General features: G+C 48.7%; 1 protein-coding gene across 2 annotated transcripts in view; it reads right to left on the reverse strand.

The window, feature by feature from the left end:
- FHL1 (four and a half LIM domains 1) overlaps positions 1 to 16,814 on the reverse strand; it is an 82,567-nt gene extending 65,753 nt beyond the window's left edge. The window contains exon 1 of one of the 2 annotated variants that reach the window (XM_006115436.5): positions 16,792 to 16,814. The gene's annotated coding sequence lies outside the window, so the exon portion shown is untranslated. Of the gene's footprint in view, positions 1 to 16,671; positions 16,695 to 16,791 lie in introns of those variants that run through there. The other variant, XM_006115435.5, reaches the window with a different exon arrangement.
- Positions 16,815 to 20,142: the final 3,328 nt, after the last annotated feature.

Raw genomic sequence — 20,142 nt, forward strand, 5'->3', positions numbered from 1 at the left:
TGCCCTCAAAAGCTCACTCTGGCATCATTAAAGAGCCTAACACTTTTCATACGAGTTAAGGGCAAAACCACTTGTGACCTGGCTAATTTGTACTCAGCTAGCCTCAGTATATCTTCACTTCCTGTCTTAAATGAATATGCACTGTTGTACTCCACTCCAGAGGTGGCTGCACTTCAGAGAGGGAAGAGGTGATTGCTGAGTATAATTCAGTGTGTTGTGTTTGTAAGGCGCTTTGGTATCTTCAGCATGCCAGATAAAATGCTGGCTACAGAGAGGACAAACACAAGCAGTGAGATAGAGCAGGGCACGAGGGAGAGAGAGGCCCAGAAACAGAAAGAGCAAAATGAAAGAGACTTAACCAGGGAGCTGCAGTAAAAGTATGAAAGAGAAGTCATAAAGGCTGGGAAGATTATAAATGCTAAGGCTGCCAGGTAAGGCCCTACAGCGAGTCATGCTTTAGTACTTGCCTGAGTGGTTATAGAATCATGGGACTGGAAGGAACCTCAAGAGGCTTTCTAGTCCAGTCCCCTGCACTCGTGGCAGGACCGGCACCTCTGGATTTTCTCCAATTATTAAACAGCTTTCCTGAAATTTGGTGCCCAGAACTGGACACAGTTCTCCAGTTGAGGCCTAATCGGCTCAAAGGAGAGCAGAAAGATGACTTCTCGTGTCTTGCTCACAACACTCCTGCTAATACTTCCTAGAATGATATTTGCTTCTTTTGCAACAGTGTCACACTGTTGATTCCCCTTCCACAGTGCTCCTTCCTAGGCAGTCGCCTGCCATTTTCTATATGTGCAATGGATTACGCCTTCCCAAATGGAGCACTGTGCATTTGTCCTTACTGAATTTCATCTGATTTTTCCTGTAAAAAACAGATGAGGAAGGTGGCTGATAGTGTACTAGCTGACAGGGACAGCCAGTACCCAGTTAAAGAAATAGTGATTGTTTGCTGGTTTTCCTGCCAAGTTTTAAAGCTTCCCACAACTTTGGGGCTTTTCTTAAGGGGAAACTGCATTATTTCTCCCAGGGCCAGATTACGGTCTTCGTAGGCACTAGGCAGTCTACTAACTGTAGGCCTTTAAATCAGATTATATATAAATATATAAGGGATAAATGCCCTATTGCCTATATGCCTAATATCGTCCACTTTAATTTTCGCTCTTGAAAGTGGTGCACTGTGTGAGCAATTCATGGTACTTCATGCTAAAATAACAGCCATTTTGATGTAGACTATAATTATACTTAGGATGTACCTGATAGTTAATCGACTGATAAGGAGAAGGGGATGTTGCTGCTAAGACTGTATAATTTGATTTAGCAGTTTTCTTACTCAAGTCCATAATTAATTTTTCTTTTAGACCCTAAAATTTTGTAGGCCCTAAACTTGTTCGGAGGCCCTAGGCACTGTGCCTGTTGTGCCTAATGGATAATCTGGCCCCGATTTCTCCAACCCCACACCCAATTTCCCTAACATCCAATGATAGTCTAGGTGGCTTTTGCAGCTACCCATAGTAGGGAAGGGTGGGGTTGGTTTGAGGCTGTTGGAAGCACGTAAAGGTGAACATTCTCAAATCAGGGTACTAGGGAAGTTTCCAAAGCCAGATAAGCTCGGTAGACAATCCGCAAACACCATAGTAGAGAGACCAATCCTGAGTTTCACTGCCCTTCCAGCCTCATCTCCCCTGTGGAGGGAAGCAAGGCCCCACTGGCACACTGGTTTTGAGGTAGGCATTGGGGCTCTGTGAAGTGGTTTCTAGCATCTCCCCGGACAGTTGTGCCACAAAACAAATATTTAACCGCAACTGGCTAGCATTCTCTGCTATTCGCACTCATTGATGATAAACTAAACACACAGTCCTATCTTACCACCATGCATCCACACTCCCTGCCCACGTATTGCAGACTTGGCTCTACTGTCCCTGAAGCCACCCAGCGATGCACATTCACACGGCCCTGACATTGCTTGGGCCTTTTTCTTCAGCGTTGCAAACAATCTGCTTCAGCAAGACGCATGAAACATGAGTACAGACAATGCTTTAGAAAGGTGACTGGTTATTTCCAAAGGCAAATGCTCTATCTAATCCTCTTTCCTAGTCTTGCTGAACACCAAGGATTTTCTTTTACCCTCCATTTTGTCTGGCGCATTTCCCTCATCAGTATGGACAATTAGGGTATGTCTACACTACAAAGTTAATTCAAACTAACGGACTAATTAACTAATTAACTAACTAATTAACTTTCATAGGCGCTACACATGCAAACTGCTAGTTCGAACTTAATTCGAACTAGCGGAGCGCTTAATTCGAACTAGGTAAACCTCATTCTACGAGGACTAACGCCTAGTTCAAATTAACTAGTTCGAATTAAGGGCTGTGTAGCCACTTAATTCGAACTAGTGGGAGGCTAGCCCTCCCCAGCTTTCCCTGGTGGCCACTCTGGGCACCACCAGGGAAACTCTTCTGCCCCCCTCCCGGCCCCGGAGCCCTTAAAGGGGCATGGGCTGCCTACGGTGCCCGTGCCAGGTGCAAGCCTGCCAGCACCCACCCCAGTAGACCCGGCACCTGGCACCGCATGAGACAGCCACCCGCTGCCACCCAGCCCTCCGCCTCTTCCCAGGACCAGGCTGGCGGCTCCCAGGAGCCTGCCCAGGTCCGCAAGAGGCGGGCGCCCACCTGGTCTAGTGCGGACAATGTGGACCTCATCCACGACCTCTGCACTAGGCACAGGAAAGTGGCTGTCTAGGGCAGGAGAGCTGCCAGCCTGGCCATCCAGGAGCAGGTGTGCATGAAAATCAAGGGGGTCCACTGAGACCCCGACCCTGAGCCCTGAGCTTACAATGGCCGTACTGGGTCAGACCAAAGGTCCATCTAGCCCAGTAGCCTGTCTGCCGACAGCGGCCAAAACTAGGGACCCTGGAGGGGATGGACCGAAACAATGACCAAGCCATTTGTCTCGTGCCATCCATCTCCAGCCTTCCACAAACAGAGGCCAGAGACACCATTTCTACCCCCTGGCTAATAGCACTCCATGGACCAAACCTCCATGAATTTATCTCACTTCTCTTTAAACTCTGTTATAATTCTAGCCTTCACAGCCTCCTGCAGCAAGGAGTTCCACAGGTTGACTATTTGCTTTGTGAAGAAGAACTTTCTTTTGTTAGTTTGAAGCCTGCTACCCATTCATTTCATTTGGTGTCCTCTAGTCCTTCTATTATGGGAACTAATGAAGAACTTTTCTTGATGCACCCTCTCCACACCACTCATGCTTTTATAGACCTCTATCATATCCCCCCTCCATCTCCTCTTTTCTAAGCTGAAAAGTCCCAGTCTCTTTAGCCTCTCTTCATATGGGACCTGTTCCAAACCTCTGATCATTTTAGTTGCCCTCCCCTCTCCCACCCTCTCTCTTCCCCTCTCCCACCTCCTTTTCCCAGTCTCCCCGAGTTTTGTTCAATAAAGAGAGTTTCTATTTTTGAACACACGTGTCCTTTATTTTGTACATCAGGAAGGGGGGCTAGGTAGGGGTAAGTGGAAGGGGGTGAGGGAGGAATGGGGTATGAGCCCCCGATGGGGAGGACTGGGGTGGCTCTGCGGGCTCCTCGGGGTGAAGCTCTCCTGAAGTCCTTCGATTGACGCCCCCCTCCGGATGGCAGCCTGCGGCAAGTGCAGCCGGGCTGATGGCCGAGTGCTGTGATGTGCCGAGTGTGGGCACTCAGGGCACTCCAAGCCAGGACTGCTTTGCAAGCGGGGAACCCCTGAGAACTGTCTGTCCGGGGTGGGAGTCGGGTCCCTTTAAGCACAGCCCTCGGCTAGCCTGAGACAGCAGCTCCACGCTCTAAGTCCTACTCTGATGCCCTGCCGGCACTGCTTCCGGCCAGCCTTAACCTCGGTTCAGGGTCCACACAATGTGGACATGCTAGTTCGAATTAGCAAAATGCTAATTCGAACTAGTTTTTAGGTCTAGATGCACTAATTAAAATTAGCTTAGTTCGAATTAACTAATTCGAATTAAATTAGTTCGAATTAGTGCTGTAGTGTAGACTCTTTTTCTCTAACCGTCACCCAAAAATGGTGGAATAAAGCCACGCTAGAGATTCTTCAGGGGGGTTGCATCTGTAGGACCCCAATCAGCCCAAGACAGTTCTGTGACTGATACCGGTGTGATGAGCTGGTGAGAAATGGTGCCCTAGACTTACTATGTGTGGGTGGACAGAAGCCAGTGCTGAGTGGTAGCATAGATGGGCTTTTACCCCACTATGATCTCATGCTGAAACCTTGCTAGCAATACATGGTGCTTTCAAGTGTCAGAGGGGTAGCCGTGTTAGTCTGTAACTTTCAAAAACAATGAGTAGTCCTGTGGCACCTTAGCCTGGGTCTACACTAGGGAATTATTTAAAAATAACCCCCCGTATTTTGAAATATTAAGTGGAGCATCCATACTACCAGTGGAGCTGGTTATTTTGAAATCTGTACTCCTGTTTTCCTCAGGGAATAACACTTATTTTGAAATAGTTATTTCGGGAGTTATTATTTCATATTTAGGTATTACAAAATAATTCTCTAGTGTAGAAATGCCCTAAGAGACTAATACAAATATATATAGCCTCATGAGCTTTTGTGGCCAAAACCCACTTCTACGGATGAGATGGTGCTATCAGTTTCATTTGTAGCATGGGCAGAGTTTTTGTTCATGTTTAAAATCATTTGTTTGTTTGTTTTTGCTGCTCCTGGATTCCTTTTCCTCCACCCTTGAATTTTCTTTTTTCCACCGCACGCTTTGTTTCTATATTCCACACCTTGTTTCTAGTAGGGTTGTAAAAATCCAGTTAAAAATGTGACCACTAAAAATCCTAGCGGTTACATGCTGTGGGCTTTGCAATATGAAGCTTAAATAAGCTTTATCCTACAGAACCTGCAGCGAAGCCTCCACCGAAGTGAAGCTGCCTCCCTGGGAGCGGAGCCAGCAAGAGCTGCCAGCCGTGCACCCGGGGAGCCAGCGTTTAACCTGCGGTGGAGGGGTGGGGGTGGCTGCCACAGATAGGGGCCACTCAGGCAGGCCCCACGGAGCTGGAGGAGCCCCCTGCCCAGAGCAGGTGGGGAGCTGTTCCAATCCCTGCTGATTAACCAGTTAACCTTTTACATCCCTAATTTCTACCAAACCTTGTCACCAGCCCTTATATACTGCTGCCTTTCCCAGCCGCCCATGAATGTCACTTGCATGTCTGCTTCTCTGCATCCAAGCCAGGGGCTTGTTTTATGTTCAGAGCCTGCTTTCCGCTGCAAGGGGAGCGCTGCGTTGCTGCTGGACAAAGGGTGAGATCAGTGCTTACTGTGTGCCAGGATTTGTCCGGGCTGAGCCCCGGCACCTCTAGGCTTGGCAGTCCATAGTCCCAGCACCTCTGGCCATACTGTGTCAGTTCTGAATGTAAAAACACCCAGCAGGAGTCCCAGCACCTAGTTGTTTGAGCTCCGGCACCTCCTTCATTACAAATTAGGCACTGGGTCCGATACAGCTTCCAAGGCCAGAAAGCTCGAGACCGCAGAAAGGATAAAACAGCACCAAGTGGGAAGCAAAAACAAGCTGGGGCTCATTTTTCTCTTTAAGGACTATTGATCGATTTCGATTATGGGAAAGTGTAAGGAGGCAAAATTGTTCCGTGCTTCAAAATAGCAGCAGGAGCCCACGAGAGGAGAAAATAACCGGAAAGCACAACTGCATCATTCACTCCCCAAAGGGGCCTGGTTACGGTTGCCAGGTGTCCAGTATTGTATTGACAGGTGCAATGTCCGGTATTTTCTGACTTTTCCAGCTGCGCACAGGATGGAGGCCTGGTGTGGGCAGGGGGAGCGGCTGGGAGTCCCAGCTGGGAGGTGGGGCCACGATTGCCGCCGGGAGCCCTCAGTCGGTTGAGTGTGAAGAGGAGGGGAAGCCTCCTCCTCGCTCCTGCGTTGGGAGCCTGCGCAGGACAGGCAGCAAGTGCCTGGTCAGTCCCGCTCCCTGCCGGCCAATTTGCTCATTCCCCTTCCCGGCCGGCCAGTTCTCCCCCACTTCCCTTCCTGATCTTCTCCAGCCACCCCCCTGCACTGCCCCCAGCTCTGCTTCCTGTTCCCCCTTCCCTCCAGCCAGCACCGCGGCCCCTGACCGCCCCCTCCAGCTCTGCTTCCCGCTGGCCCGTTCCTCTTCCTGATCTCCCCTGGCCAGCGCCACTGCACACACCCCTCCCCCTGCCAGCTCTGCTTCCTGCCTCCCCTTCCTCCCGGCCACCCTCGCGGCCCCCGATCACCCCCAGCTGTGCTTCCTGCCCCCCCTCTTACTCCTGGCCAGCCCTGCCCCCTCTCGGCTGGTCCCTCCTCCCCCAATATCCCGCGGGCAGCCCTGTTCCACACACACACACACACACACACACACACACACCGCCCCTGACCAGGTTCTTGGAGTCTTTTTTTTTGCTCAACAACTTTGGTCCCCCCCCTTTTTTTTCCTTCAACAAAAATTTTTCCCGGTGGGTTGTTGTTTTTTTTTTGGCGGGGGGGGGAGGGGTTCGGTATTTTTGTTTCAGCAATCTAGCAACCCTAGGCCTGATCCCTCACACTGCTCCATTCCACAAGAGCTGCCTGCATGCAGGGATTGTAGAACAGGGCCCTGGATGTGCAAGTGAGTTTCTATGAGTAGGGAAAGTCTGCAATAAGTTCACCTGAGATCTAATGGGAAAGACCCTTTAGATTCTCGCTTGGCAAAGGTTGCAAACTTCCTGGCACTCACCCAGAAGGTTCAGTGTGAAAAGCAAACCGGGAAGCTGCCAATGTTTATGCAGTAATGTCTGGCGAGACAGATACTTGTGTGTTCTCAGAAAAAAGTGTTTACTTTCCTTTACCTTGGAACTGTATCCCTTGAGCTATTTAAAGTTCTTGATAGCCTGGCAAGTGTAGGCCCTGATCACAGAAGACTTAATCACATGCTTAATGAGACAACGCAGGGTGTATAAAGTTAAGCACATGGGTAAGTCTTTGCAGGCTTAGGCCTTTAGGGAATCTTCCCAAACCTGCTGGGAACCTCTACGTTCCTTCAAAGGCAACAGCAGTTGGGGGCATTCAAACCTGGGCAGACACTACTTATCTTACAGAGGTTACCTACCTTGCTCCAGGTCTCTCAGAAAGTCTTGAATGGAACAGGGACTTGTGCTCAGGTCTCCCAAGCTTTTGGGTAGCATCCTAACCAATAGACAAGCTTTCATTCCCACAAAATCACATCCCCAATTGCAGGAGGATTTTTAGGAACTCTAGCTCCAGGTGAAATTATATCATGCGTCTATTGGTGCAGAAATGACATGATTTCAGTATACAGAAATTCCTCACTTGTTCCAGTTACAGTTGTTTTGTTGTTACGTTGCTTACCTATTAGAGTTCAAAGTTGTACAATGCTCCTTTATAATGTCATTTGGCCTCCTGCTTTGTCTATTACTTACAGGATTTTCTGAAAGTTACTGGGGTTTTCTGAAAAAAGCAGCCTCTTCTTGTGGGAGTTGGATTCCGGGTGGACTGGCAGCCCCGCCCCCCGCCATCAGCTCCCTAAGTTCCCTGTAAGGTATGCAGCTAGGCAGCTGCAGTTCAGTGGCCCCTCCCGCTACTGCCACTAGGGTTACCAGATGCCTTCAAAAAAATACCTGATACACTTGATCTCAGATTGGGGGGGGAGGGAAGGGGGACCAGCTGGGAGAGGAGCGGGGCTGGCTGGGAGGAGGTTCGGGGGGAGCGGGGCTGACTGGAAGAGATGAAGTGGGGGGAGAACCGGCCGGCGGTTCTGGAGAGGCCGGGGGAAGCAGGGCTGGCTGGGAGGGGGTCGAGGGGAGTGGGTATGGCCGGGTGAACTGGTCTGTGGGAAGCAAGCCTGGCCAGGAGGGGTCGGGGGAAGCAGGGATGTCCTGGAGAGATCGGGGGGGGGGAACCGGCCAGCGTGAAGCAGGGCTGGCCAGGAGGGGGTCGAGGGGTGTGGGGCTGGCCGGCGGGGAACCAGCCAGTGGGAAGCAGGGCTGGCTGGGAGAGGATCGGGGGGAGCAGGGCTGGCTGGGGGGGGAACCGGCTGGCAGTGAGCGGAGCTGACCCAGGCGCACACAGATCCCGGGGTGCTACCCGTCCCGCGCACGATCCCAGCACAGTGCACAAGCAAATCCAGCCCCAGGGATTCCATCGCACCCCGGCCCCGGCCCTATCCTCTCTACTGCATAGCAGCATACTGCCTGGCTGGTAGATACGCTCACGTAGTGTGACTCACACAGTATGAGCGTGTCTACCAGCCGGGAAGTAGGCAACTACGTACTGATACTCTTGATAATAATAAAACTTATTTAATTAGAAAATACCGGACATTTCTGTGTCCGGTGTTTTCTCAATTTGTTTCCTGGACAGAAAGCTCAAATACTGGACTGTCCAGTTCAAAACCGGACACCTGGCAACCCTAACTGCCACGCTGCTCCTGCCCTCTGCCTTGGCACTCTTGGGAGCCCACTGCTTGCTGATGTCAAGGTGTCTCCTGTTCCCCCTCAATCAAGTCCCCCATCTCCACAAAGCAAGATATCACAACTACAGATTCTCGAATCTGAACTTCCAGATCTACAGTACTGTACAAAACTCTGGTCATCTGAAGAAGTGGGCTGTGCCAAAGAAAGCTCATGATACCATCTACATGTTTTGTTAGTCTATAAAGTGCTACCTGACCATTTGTTGTTTTTCAAATTTATCCTGTACAGAATAACTCAGCTACCCCCTGAACTTTTACCTGCCTTCTGTCCTTAAAAGGGCAGTGTACTTGAAGTGGAGTCAGCATACTTAAAGGAGCAATGCGCATCTCTGTCTGCCTCTCCATCTCACACACTCACCTTGATACTGTGGAGCCGTGTAAGCGCCGTCCGAAGGGGAGAGTGATGCACTCCAGTAACATTGTGTGGGTTCATCACCATATTCAGTTTCTGCAGGAAAGTGTTGTCTACCACTGTAGTGCATGCATCAGTCCATGCTGTCTTGTAGAGTGTGAGGCCATAGGCAGTGGGTGAAGGTAGGGCTGGGAGAGGCAAGCTCCCAGCCCCGCCCCTTTTGCCCAGGCCCTGCCCCCCACGGGAGCCAAGCCGCCCCTCCCATGGGGAGGGAGGCAAGCATGTGACCCCACCCTTCCCAGCCCCAGAGCACAGGGAGGACGGGCACTCGGGGGCAGCAATACTCTGCCCTCAGTACACCTACAGTAGGCATTCTTGGTGGAGAATAGGTGGAACCAGGCTGACAGTGTGCGAAGACAGTGCCTTCCCCCGCCTATGAGACCCCACCCCCAGGTGAAGCTACATTAACAGCAACGTGTTCATTCTTGAGGGAACAGCCAAGTGTTAGTTCATCATTTAGCAGCAAGACATTCCCTGGGAAATATTCCGCCCTCTAACTTCACCACCTCAGCCAAGCTTCACAGTCATCATTGCTGTTCAGTATTAAATTATTTGCTTAAAACGGTTTAAAACATATGCTCTATGTGCATATATTGTCTTTTGTCTGCTGAAAAAAAATCTCTGGAACTTAAACTCCCCCCAACCCCCTTTACATTAATTCTTATGGGGAAATGGAATTTGCTTAACATTGTTTTGCTTAAAGAAACATTTTTCAGGACTTTAACTACAACATAATTACTCCTAAGTGAAGAGTTACGCTGTATGGGGGGAGAAGAATGACAGCCCTTACTTATGCAAAGCACCTACTGGCATCAGCTGGAGCAGGGATAGTTGGATGGAGGTTAGCATATGGCCCCAACCCTACAGAAATATGCGGTGGAAATGGAAACATGCATTTTATTTCATCCTCAGAACCCTGACATCTCAAGAGCCATCTGGTTAAAATTCCTTTCCAAATCAAAGTAATCTAAATGAAACATGAGGTGCTTCTTCCTCCCACAGTCGCTCTGCCAAAATCAGAACGGGAGCAACTGAATTTAGACATTTCTGCTGTGGTTTTTCCAGCTCCTTCTTTTATGACTAGATGTAACACATCAATAATGCGAATGAAACGGGATTGCAAAGCATAAAATATCTCTTTGTGTAAAATCACAATCCCCAATTTGGTAAGGTTTACAGAAGCGAAAATACTTCCATTACCTTTGCAAACAAAAATGCTGCCATGTGTCCAAAAGTTACATAAATACAGCTTAGAGTTACACAAAACATACATCACTGTTTCTAAGTGCTGTGCACAACTAGATCTAGAGAAATCTATGGGTTAGGAGCATGCAGGGATAAAAGGTGTTAAATGTGCTTTCAGAGCTCCAAATGTACTAACTGAGGGTACGTCTACACTGCATCCTTAGTTCGGACTAGGGATGCAAATGGAGACGACCGAAGTAGTTAATGAAGTGGGGATTTAAATATCCCGCGCTTCATTAACATGATCTCGCCGACGCGCTAGTTCGAATCACAGCTGATTTGAACCAGGAAGTGCGCACTGGAACGCGTTAGTTTGGACTAAGGGCTTTAGTCCTAACTAATGTTACTCCTCATTTTAGTCCGAACTAGGGATGCAGTGTAGACGTATCCTCAGAGTCACCTTAAACAAGGTCAGGGTATATCATGCTGCAAAGTTTGCGTCTCATCAGGATGTCACATGATAACTTTGCAATATCATGGTGTGAAACAAATGCTGTTCCTAGAACTCCTGTTGGCACATAAGGTCCAGAGCCATGCATCAAAAGCTTTGCTAACGTCAAGACATAGCACATCCACCGCCTTCCCCATATCCACAGAGCAAGTTACCTTGTCAAAGAAGGCAATCAGGTTGGTCAGGTATGACTTGCTTTTATGACAAACAGAGGCGATGGACACCATTCCTGCTCATCCTGGCTAATAGGCATTAATGGACCTACCCTTCATGAATTTATCTAGCTCTTTTTTTAACCCTGTTAAAGTCCTCATCGTCACAACATCTTCTGGCAAGGAGTTTCACAGGTTGACTGTGAGTTGGGGGAAGAAAAAAAACCTTCCTTTTGTTTGTTTTAAACCTGCTACCTATTCATTTCATTTGGTGACCCCTAGTTCTTATGTTATGGGAACAAGTAAATAAGTTTTCCTTAATCACTTTCTCCATACCTGTCATGATTTTATAGACCTCTATCATATCCCTCCTTAGTCTCCTCTTTTCTAAGATGAAAAGTCTCAATCATTTTAATCTCTCTTCATATGGGACCAGTTCCAAACCCCTAATCATTTTTGTTGCCCTTTTCTGAACCTTTTCCAATGCCAATATATCCTTTTTGAGATGAGGCAACCACATTTGCATACACAATTAAAGATGTGGGCATACCATGCATGTATATAGAGGCAATAAAGTATTATCTTATTCTCCATCTCTTTTTTAATGATTCTTAAGATTCTGTTTGCTTTTTTGACTGCTGCTGCACAATGAGTGGCTGTTTTCAGAGAACTATGCACAATGGCTCCAAGATAGTGGAGTGGTAATAGCTAATTTAGTCCCCATCATTTTATACATATAGTTGGGATTATGTTTTCCAACATGCATTTCATTTATCAACACTGAAGTTTATCCAGCACTTTGTCGCCCCAACCAACACCTAGGCCTAGACAAATTGACAAGAGATTTAGTGTTTTCACACAATCTGTTGGTTCTTTGTTTGGCTGGTTTTTTGCCCATTCAGTCTTCCTGCAATAAAGTTCAATTTACCCACTTCCGCTACTATGGCAGCAGTTCCTGCAGGACCCGCAGGTTCCCAGTCCCACTGTGCTCTAGAACAGGGGTTCCCAAACTTTTTGACACGGGGACCAGTAAATCCATTCATGAACTTTTGGAGGACCGGTAATGTTCATTTGCATATTCATTAATCAAATGATGAATATTCAAATAAGTTGTTTCTGGTCCTCCCAAAACCCCCAATGCCAGCTTTAGCAAAGCTTTTGATATGGTCACCCGTCACCCACACTATTCTTGCCAGCGAGTTAAGGAATATGGATTGGATAAATGGACTGTAAGACAGACAGAAAGCTGGTTAGACCAGAGTTTCCCAAACATTTTACTTTAGTTGGAACCCTTTTTTTTCAGTACTGCTTTTTGCAGCCCAAAAATATAAACACATAAAAAACAAACTGGGAAAATACCAGACATATAACATCTCTGGTATTTTCTCATTAGGTACGTTTTATTATTACTAGATGTATCAGTTTGTAGTTAAGAACTGCCTGGCTGGTAAATGTGCTCAGGCTGCATGAGTGTGTCTACCAGCCAGACAGTTCACAACTACTCGAGGGGGGTGTATGTGGGGGGGGACAACAGAATCCCGGGATGGACTAACTCGTGCTTTGTGCTTTGCGGAGGAGAGGGGGGAATGGGGGCAGCATCCCAAGATCTACATATGGCCAGGTCAGTCCCACTCCCCGCAGACCGATTCATTCCTCCCCCCTGCTCCTCCCGCTGCGCCTCTGGCCAGCCCCACTTCCCCCAAGCCGCTCCCGGGCAGCCAGGTCTCTCTCCCCCACCCCCGCTTCTCCTCCCAATCTCCCTTGGCCAGCCCCGCTGCCCACATCCAGCCCTCCTTCCGGCGGCCGCTTCTCTCCCCCACCACATCTTCCCCGGCCAGCTCCCTGCCCCCAACCTCGCACCCCCCGGCAGCCCAGCTTCCACCAGCCTCCCAGTCTCTCCAGCCTGCCCCGATTTCCCTGTCCAGTGTTGCTTCCGGTGGCCAGCTCTCCCCTCCTCCTCACCCCAGAATCCCCTGGCACCTGCATCTTCCCTTAGCCTTGTACCCTCCCCCTTCCCTTACTGCCCCTGCCCCCTTTGCCCTCTTTTTCCCTAATACCCACCCCCTCACCACTCTCTGCCCCATTCCCCTCCTGCCCCTCTGGGCCCTCACACATGACTTGCTCCATCCTGGCCTTCCTCATGCCCACCCCTTCTTTCAAGCCTTCCCCCAGCACCTCCTCCTCCAGCCCCCAATGCCCTTCCCCTCTCCTCTGCTCTCCCAGCATCACCCTGTCCCCCTCCCATTGACACCTCCCCTCCTGCCCTTTTCCCTCATTGTCTGCACTTGGCCCCCTGGCATTTGTCTCTCTCTCCTGCACCCTGTCCCTTGGTGCCGCTGCCACTGTCGCTGCCGCCTCCGCCCAAGCCCGCCGCCCCGCCTCGCCTCTGCCCAAGCCCATTCCCTCCCTTCTGCCTTCCACATTGCGGGGCCGGAGGCTGCGCTCAGGCCCCGGAGGCCGAACCCGGAGGCACCGTGGCCCCGCCACATGCCTCCGAAGAGTTTTAAAATCCCGGGCCGTAACTTTACGTCACGCCCAGGCGTCCTCCCCACCCACGTGCAACGCCGCACATGGGCAGCAGCAGGCAGTGAGGAGGAGCCGCGCACGGCGGGGACGCTCTGGGGGCGGGGTGGGAGGACGCGCAACGGGGCCGGGGCCTGGGCCCGGGCCCGCTCCAGGCAGAGCCGGGGGAGAGACCCAGCTCCACGTATTGGTGGAGCAGGGCCCCCGGCTCTGTAACTCACCGGCACTTCCGGGTTCAGGGGTGCGGGGCCCGAATCGGCCTAAGGCCGGCCCTGCCGGCAGCCACCAGCCATGCTGAGGCCTGGTATTTTTTTCCCGCGAAACACTGCTCTAGAAGGAAGAGCTGAGGGAATAATTTCTCACCCCAGATATTAAAACTTCAGCAAAGGAATATAATTCAGGTGATTAAGGCTGGTATTTTCAAAGGAAGTTAAGGGAAATAAAGTGCCTTAATCCCATGGAAACACCTTTGAAAATTCCAGCCTAGAAATGCATCAGGAGCCTAAGTTATTGCTGAGGGGAGGGTACACGCTAGGCAGCAAGATCACAGCCAACCTGCAGCATGAGAGGTCGCTACTGCAGTACAGCCTAAGATCAGCATCCCAACTTGATAGGTGCTGTACAAACACAGCCATTAGCAGTACCTGGCATGACTGTTCCTAGGTCATTTCAGGGGAAAGTTGCCCACAGCTTTCAGAACCCCAAATTCCTTTCCAGAGAACACAAATTTCTTGGTAATTTCTATGGGACCACCAGAAACAGCAATGGGAGCTATGCACCCTAATATAGAATAACCCCTTTCTAAGGCATTTGGAGCCCAAAACGTGTGTTTCTCGAGATAGAGAGGGAGTTTTTAAAAGTGTACATTTGTTTTAGAGGTGTACAGTCCCCCTAATGGATGTCCAAATCGTGGCTCTTGAGCCGCATGTGACTCTTTGCTCATAGAAATGCGGCTCTTATGAGTTAGGGCTACCATACGTCTGGGTTTTCCCAGACATGTCCTAATTTTCCTATGTTAAATTGCTGTCTGGCCAGCTCTTTTAAAAACATAAAAAATGTCCGGGATTTGGGGAGGAGGCGGTGGCACCTGCCTGCTAGGGAACATTCGGCTGTGTTTCGGAACCGCGTGCCTGAACAGTTCATGGCCGCCCCAGCGCCTGGAGGGAAAAGTGCATGGTGGCGGTGGCAGCAGCTCCAGTGAGACCCTGTGTGTTAATAGAAGAATCTGGGGCTGCCCGGCTCTGGGGAAGGGGAGGGGAATTGGTTTAGAGCAGGAGGGCTGGGGTGCATGGCTCTGAGGGAGGGGTGGGTGCACTGCGTTAGTGCAGGGGGACTGGGAGCACCTGGCTCTGGGGGAGGAGGAGGGCGTTGGGTTAGAGCAAGGAGGCTGGGGGTGCCTTAGGGTTATAGATATATAAAAATTAATATATAATACGTGCCTTATAATCTAGATATATAAAAATATATCATATGTGGCTCTTTGCACTGCTATCCACACCTATTTTGGCTCTTAGTCTCTAACTGGTTGGCCACCCCTGTCCTAATGCAATGGAGCTTGGCCTGTCAGCACTCCCTCAAAACAAATACATGTTTATAAAGAACCGCCCTAAAATTCAGATCAGCATCGTCCCAGGGAGATTTATCACTACAGTATCAAGCTGTTCAGTGCTGTGCTAATGACTTAATTGAATGTCTCCTGAGCTTGTTCATGGCATGCATTTGGATAATGTACATGGATACAGTTTAACTAAGATACAGTTTGCAAAATAAATGACGGAGTTTAGTGTGTTTATTTTCAAGAGCATGAAAACCCTACACATTCTCTTTTCTGGTCAAATGCCAATTTGTTACACTCCAAAGGAGAACTGCACCAGTGAATGCAGCGCGGGTTGCCATAATTCACTGCAAAAGCAGCACTTCTGTTAGAAACAGGTATCGGGGCCAATCCAACAGTCCTTGCTCAGCTGAATCTCCCAATGAAATCACTGGTACTGTAGCCGAGAAAGGGACTGCACTATCAAACCTAGAATTGGCACTTCCCCCTGACCAGCTTCATGCTACAACCTCAGCAAGTCGTTCTTTGGTTCCACTGGCTTTTTATTTTTGTATGGATGATGGTAGCTCTAGAAATCCCTTACAGCATTTTTCTAGCAATTACTGCATAAGACTGAATTTTTTTTTGAAGTTTTTGAGCAGAAATTAAAATTGGGCTGCATTCAGGAATGCAGCACTTCACTTTAAAAGGCTGTTGAATTTCTTCTTTACACAAATAATTTAGAGGTTATAAATTCCAAAGACATATTTGGTTACACGCATCATCTATTTACTCTAAGGTGGTCTGCACTTATGGCTTAACAATGTAATCAACTTCCTCTTCTGTGGAATACAGCTCCATCTCTTTTCAGAATCGGGGTGGGGGGTGGGGAATAGATCAGTGAACAAAGCATTTTAGTCTGATTTGTTACTGTAACAGGCTAAAATCCTATGAATTAAAATTAAGTTGGATATATATTAACATGACTGCAAAATCAATCTCTAGACTGCAAACAAATGCATACTTACACTCCCCAGCAAACCATGATGCTGCAGCCATAAAATGGGAACAAGTCAGAAATCACATTCATTAACACATCTTTGCAGTTTACTAAAGACAGGAAATAGCAGCCCCAATCCTGCAAATATGCCTGTGAATAATTTTACTCATGTGAGTAATCCCACTGAAATCGAAGGGACAAATCTTCTCTCTCTAGAGGGTATGTCTACACTACCCCGCTAGTTCGAACTAGGAGGGTAGTGTAGACATACCCTCTGATATCTGGGGATCAATAAGGCTAGGATTACAGTGAATACAATTGTTATGAAAACAACCAGGAGGTTTATTTGGTTCTTGCATCTGAAGAAGTGGGCTCCAGCCCACCAAAGTTTATGCGAAAATAAATGTGTTAGTTTTTAAGGTGCCACCGGACTCCTTGATGGTTTTGCAGAAACAAACTAAACAGTTTCTATTCCTCTGAAAACTCTTGTAAAGTTATTCACAGGTGTGTTTGCAGAATCAAAACCACACACACGCCTCCAATTAGCAAACCCCTGTAAATACCTAACTCCATCAGATGGGGAGCAAGAAAGGGGGGGTCCAAAAGATATCGACTAACTTTTTTAAAGGTATTATTTGCATTAGCATGGGAAGCATCTATTCCTATATAGCCAGGTCCAGGTTTCAACGTTTACTCCCAGGCTCCACTGGGCTGCATTAAAAACCCCAATAATTATCCCAGCCCTGGAAAAAACAGCAGTAGGGGTGCCCCCCTCCCCGCACACCTACTGTGTAAAGTTTCCTTCAAGCCAGCCCCCCTTTACCGCCTTCCTACCGGAACGAGACTCTGCTGCAAAGCCGCAGGTTGAAGCGCTTGCTCAACACCCCGCTTGCAGCCACGTACAGGAGCAGCTTCCCTGGCCCCTGATGCTAGAGGGGAGAGACTCGCGCGCACCTTCTGTGGCTGGCGGCAGATCCCGGGAGCCTCGCGCCAGCAGCGGCTCCTTGCAGCAGGGCGCTGGGGTCTGAGCGCCGGAGCGCGGAGTCAGGGGACAGGGGGGCTCAGAGGGCGGGGGCTGCTCTGGGCGGGGAGCCGTGGGGGTCGCGCGGGGCAGCACGGGGGCGGTGCACGTGGGCGGGGCGGGCGCGCTGGTTACACCCAGGCGTCCGCCCTGTGCACGGCGGCGGGTTGGAGGGGGCTGGTGGCCGCGGGGGGCAGCTCAGGCTGCAAGCAGGAGGCGGGAGGGCAAGGAGGGGCGCCCCCGCTAAAGAAGGCACAGGGGCACCCTCCCAGGCTCAGCCTGTGTGTCCCGAGCAGCAGCCCTTGGAAAGCTACTAAGTCTGTGTCTATGCAGCGCCTGACACAGCTGGCCACAGGGCTCCTGGCTGGTTTTAGATACAGACTAACAGGGGCTACCCCTCTGAAATAAAAGAGGTGGCCCATCAAGGCCTGGCCTTGGGTCACAGAGTCCCTTCACACTGCCAGTTCAGGGAAGTTCACCAACTTTGAAGCCGGAAGCATCTCAGGGCACTACTGGGAACCTGCTTGTCACAGAGTATGCCTGGGCTTTGCGGGTGTGTTAGCTTGTAGGTATCTGCCAGGGATACCAGGACAGGCATTCCATATCATTTCAGATTGCACATACTTTACAGACACTGTGCCCAGGACATGTAGTTGGAAATTCAGCAAAGTAGCACAGGGCCATGGACAATCATGCTGGGGACAACAGAGCTAATTCAATTCCAATAGAAGTCAAACCCCTCAGTCCCCACTAGAACCAGAACACATGGATTTTCTGCTATTCTCAAGTACTGTTCATCTTTCCCTAGCACTGTTTTGCAAGGAGATGCAATGCAAATAAACAGCACATTCCCTCATCTGACTCAGACATCAGCCTCCACTGCCCATCCAAACATACCCTGAAGTTTTTGCTGATGGTTCAGTTGCATTGTTTCATCCTTGTACTTGGACTCAGAGTTTTGAGCACAGAGAAATGTGTTATTTAACTAAGAAGCCTGGAGGGAATGATCAAATCTATACTAAAAAGGCACAGCATAAACTAAGGCCCGAGAAGAAGGGATAATATTATTTCAATTCGTGTTCATTAAAAGGAACAGTATCAAGTAAAAAAAATCATGTCCTTTTAAACACCTCTTCATGTTACTCAGAGCACCTTTAATCATTAAATCTGAAAACATTCACATTTTCTTTTTGCTGTTTAGTCTGTTTGTTTTCTACTTGCCTTCACCCAAGTCGGGCTATGAAAACACGTTAGTCAAATTCACTTTTGTGAACATTTCCCTTTGTGGATCTCATTTTGCTGGGTGGCAGGGTCCCATAAATACCTCAGAAGGTAGATGGATAACGTCCATTCTTCTTTTTCAAAAGCTTTTTCAGTGCCACAGGGAGTCATGGCCTTTCAGATAATCGAAAGCAGGTTGGCCTGTAGGCTAGGCCTGGGACTTGGGCCCATTGAAGGATCTGAGGGGCCCAGATTTTCCTGGAGGGATGTTTGTTCATCTAGTAAAAAGAAACTGAAGCACTGCCATACTGTCAAAACACACTCCTCAGTGTAGCATTTTCATTTTCCAAGCCCTTCTTCATTTTACTATTATTCTCCATAAAAGCAGGGGACTTTGGCAGAGTCAACTAACTCCAGTAGTCCTGATTTAACAGGATTCCTGCCATGCTAGAGAACTTGTGATGATGGATGGTTGAAAGCCCAAATTATCATTGCTGAGAGCATGTGTCAACCATAGACAAAACACAAGGATTTGAAATACCATTTTTCTTACCACAGGTTTGTTGAAATGTAACATTCTGGGTGAAGAGTCAAAAAGTGTATTTTAACTTGTAATGTGGTGGAAAAACTCAGCAGGAACAAAAGAAAGGTGTAGTCAGCCATGGGCTTTCCTCAAGGGTGAGTGGCTGATGAGAAGTCAAAACAAAACAAAAAGATTAACAGAAAACTGCTGTAGTCTGTCCAGTTTTATAATCCAGGCTGTCTTTGCACAGATATCCTGTGAACTCTGATAGATGGAGAATGATTCCTGACAGGACAATAACATGGGGACAGTAAAACTAGTGGCCAATGCACTCAAAACTACTACAAGGAATATCTTTTCCACACAATAGGCAGTTACTCCATGGAACTCTTTGCCACAAGATATCATCGTAGCCAAGACTCACAGGCTTTTTTTAAAGAATCGGACATCTAAATGGACAACAGGAACATTCAGGGTTATAAAACAAAACACACCTAAGTGCCTCAGAAGGATTATAAATATTAAAGTGTTGGGCTTTAACTAACATTAATAAGCCAAAATAGCTAATGGATGGGGGTTGAGTGGATGACTTGATTATTATCTGAAGCACTGTCAGAAGACAGGATACTGGGCTAGATGGACTACAGGTCTAACCTAGCAGGGCAGGGGTAGGCAATAAAACAGTGGCAGTTCACCAGAGTTAGCTCCTGATGGGCTGCTGCCTGTCTTTGCCTGTGTTTGCAGCTAGCTCTCTTTGGCCTGTAATGGCGAACTGCCATCAACGGAATCTGTGATCCCCTGTACCCGCAGAGGTGCAGGTAAATGCAGCAGTATGGGGGCCTGCCAGGGGCTAACCCTGACAGACTGGATCTGGCCTGCAAACTAGTATTTGCCCACCCCTGAAGTAGGATCATTCTTATGGTCTTAAGCTCTTTTTCCAGTTTATCCCATTACTGACACCATCGCAAGCAGCATTTCTTCCTCTGTATAGGTCGCACTGGCCACTATCAATGGATGATACTGGCCTGTGGTCTGACCCAATACAGCAACTGCTGTCTCTCCCAAACTTGTAATCTTTCCCTGTGAACTTGCACAAACTAAGCTGAGGTTAACTCCTTGTTTCCTTTGCTCCCCTGCCTGAGTCACAGAGCTATGAAACATTTCAGTGTTGATCCTGCATTCCATGTACTGCCAGAATTCCTTTTGACGTCATGGAATGTTTTAGGTGCAGACGGTCTGCTGGACAGGACCCTTTACTGAAATGGGAGGGGATGCCTTGTTATCCTTTGAGTAGTGGATTTGGAAGGATATGGGAGCCCCTTGAAGAAGGCATGTCCCAGCTGGCCAGGTCAGTGAGCTAATTATGAACCAATCTGGAACTCTTACTGGGCTAACATACAGGGAACTCCACTACTCACTGAGCTTTTCCATAGTTACATCCAAAAATAATCTATACTAGATTCTGTACAGGAAAATTACAGAGTAACCAGAAGTGTCTTCAGGACAATCCAAGGTAGCAGCAATTTTCAAGGTTTCAAAT

This window comes from Pelodiscus sinensis, chromosome 13 (genome assembly GCF_052426305.1).
Source record: "Pelodiscus sinensis isolate ZL-2025 chromosome 13, ASM5242630v1, whole genome shotgun sequence".
NCBI classification, from domain to species: Eukaryota; Metazoa; Chordata; order Testudines; family Trionychidae; genus Pelodiscus; species Pelodiscus sinensis.